Genomic DNA, 3,066 nt, shown 5'->3' with positions numbered 1-3,066 from the left:
TGACCAGTCTCAGCTCATTCTGAGCCTTGGTGGACCTGACAGAATTCTTATGGGACCCACAACTACTCATCACTTCCTCCTCTGGCCCTTGTTGGTTAACCCCTCTACTAATGATCCTAAATGATCCCTTTTTTAAACACAAGGAATGGATTTTCTTCCATGTGTTCCCAGCCTCCTAAAAGAAAGGACATTATACCTCCAACATGGCTGCAGTTTGATATTCCGCATCACATTCTCCACACCCTCCAAATTCTCAACAGGGTTGGAATTCCCTTCTTCAGATTTTTCTCTTTGTTTTCTTTTTGAAGTACTTTCCCAACTCTTGAAAGAAACTCTTTGTTCCCCTTTAATACCCTGGGGAGTGAGAGGCAATATGGCACAATGTATATAGAACTGGGTGAGGATTTAGAAAACTTTAGTTCAAATTCTACCTCACATACCAATTGCCTTAACTTCTCATTGCCCCCAGGCAATTCTGTATTTTTTCTGTGATCTCTTGTGTTTTTATTAACTTTCTGTGTTTTTTTTTTGTTTTAGTTTATTTTTAATACACATTATTTTATCAATAATATTAGGGGAGGAAAATCAGAGCAAACAGGAAAAACCATAGGAGAGAGGAAAAAAAAAACAGAAAAAAGAAGTGAGCATAGCATGTGCTGATTCACATTCAGTCTCCTTAGTTCTTTTTCTGGATGCAGATGGCATTTTCTGTCCAAAATCTATTTCATTCAAGTCTTTCCAGGTTCCTCTAAAACCTTTCCTTTCATTGCTTTTTTAAAAATTCATTTATTTATTTGTTAGTTTTTAACACACACTCCTTTATGAATTATGTTGTGAGAGCAAAAGTCAGAGCAAAAGGGAAAAACTATGGGAGAGATTTTAAAAATGGGAAAAAGTGAACATAGTATGTGCTGATTCACATTCAGTCTCCTTAGTTCTTTTTCTGGATGCAGATGACATTTTCTGTCCAAAGTCTTTTGGACCATTGAACCACTGAGAAGAACCAAGTCTTTCATAGTTGATCATCGCACATTCTTTGCTGTTACTGTCTGCAACGTATTCCTGGTTCTGCTTGCTTTGCTCAGCATCAGTTCATATAAATCTTTCCAGGCCTTTCTATAATCAGCTTGTTCATCATTTTTTATGGAAGGCAATTCTCTAAGATAATGATACTGATAACATTTATTTAGCACCTACTGTGTGCCAGTCACTATGCTTATCTCATTTGATCCTCACAATGGCCCTGGGATGTAGGGTGCTATTGTTATTATTATTCTCACTTTACAAATAGGGAAACCGAGGAAGGCAGATGTTAAGTATCCCACAGTTTCTCACTGTATTCTACCCAGTTCTAGGGATGAAGGTTCGCCACCTGGCTCTCTAAGAATTTGAGTTGCAGGACAGGTATCGATCTACTTTCCTTGCTCTACTTTGGGAACTTCCGAAATAACACGTTTAGTTAGTGAAATCTCCCCCTCCAAAAAAACAAAAAAAACTTCAGGAGTAAAAAAATGTTTCTCCAATACTTTTGCCTTCTTCTCTAGGAATAATTCTAACTTATGTTTCCTACATATAAAGCTTCCTTGAATCTGTCAGAAACACAAATATTATATAATATCCCACTGCAAGTTATAATGAAATTCCCCGTTACCTTTTGTACTTACTCGCAGAAAGAAGATCCTTGCTCCTTGGCTATTCTTGTTGCTAGAGATTATAGCTAATTCTCAGGATTAGCTAATTGCCTCTTCTCCCTGCCTGGCTGCTGTCTCATGAACTGAAGTATTGGAAGCTCTTCTTTAACTTCTATTACCCTGAGGTGACAGTAGCTCGTACACTTGCCTCTCATTGACATCTTCATGGCTTCCTGGTAAAGCACCAATGTCTGTGGCTGTTGTCTGCAAGAAGGTCTTGAGCAGAACCTTATTATCATTCTCAACACAAATCTGTCCTGTCCTATCCCACTACGTGTGTGAGTCATGGTTCTTAGTTTGAAATAATTCAAAGAGATTCTCTTAAAGTCACCAAAGGGTTTATTTATGCCATTGCTGATGGGCCTAGTCTCTAAAGGGAGTCTAAAAAATTAGGAATAATTTGGAGAGAGCCTTATATACTGAAATTTGGGGCCTAGCTAGCAGGCTAACAGCCTACAAGGTTGTAAATTATAAAAAAGAGATAAGAAGGAGCCAGGATGTCTTTTCATCCTGGTAAGGAGACAGGATGTCTTTCAGCAAGGTATTTTCAGACAGGATTTTTTTTTGGCAGAGGACAAATAAGGAGCAACAGATAAGAGGTTTTATTGCTCCACATTCCTTAGCGAGATAGATAGTTGTGAGCAGACTCTGGGCTCTGACCCATCATCACTGATCACATTCTGGAAATCTCCTCCAATCTTTCCAGTTTGGTTTTGGCCACTATCAATCTCCATGTCTTGAGCCTAAAATTAAACATTGTGCCTTTGAATTTCTTGAGCCTAGAATTAAATATCAAGCTCTCCATGTTGCTATTTATACATCACAATCTTGTTTCCAACTGGAGAATAGTGCTCTAGACTCACTGCAAGCTTGCTGTCCAACAGTATGCCAGGTCTTTTGCAGACATCCTTAGTCTCAGCAAGTCATTGTTTGTCTCACAGTTTTACAGTTTCTTCCTGAAGCTCACTCTTCTGGATCATAAGCCAGAGGCTAAAGAAGAGCTAATATCCTCGGGTGTTCATCCCATGTTCAGTAGTAGTGATTGACTATTGTAAGTGACTTAGAGCAATAAGGCAGTGTAGTCTAGCGGACAGTGTCATGACTACAGCCAGATGACCTGGATTTGAATCCTGCCTTATCTACTTCCCAGCTGTGGTGATCTTGGACAATAACTACCTCTTTTCTGTGCATCAATATTCTCCCTCCCTCCCTTCTTCCCTTCTTTCTTCCCTCCTTTCCTTTTTCCCTCCCTCCCTCCCTTCCTTCCTCCCTTCCTTACTTCTTTCCTTCTTTCCTACCTCCCTCCCTTCCTTCCTCCCTTCCTCCCTTCTTTCCTTCCTTCCTCCCTCTCTCTCTCCTTTATTTCCTCTCTCCC

Source organism: Sarcophilus harrisii, chromosome 6 (assembly GCF_902635505.1).
Source record: "Sarcophilus harrisii chromosome 6, mSarHar1.11, whole genome shotgun sequence".
NCBI classification, from domain to species: domain Eukaryota; kingdom Metazoa; phylum Chordata; class Mammalia; order Dasyuromorphia; family Dasyuridae; genus Sarcophilus; species Sarcophilus harrisii.
Note: the sequence above shows the minus strand (reverse complement) of the source record.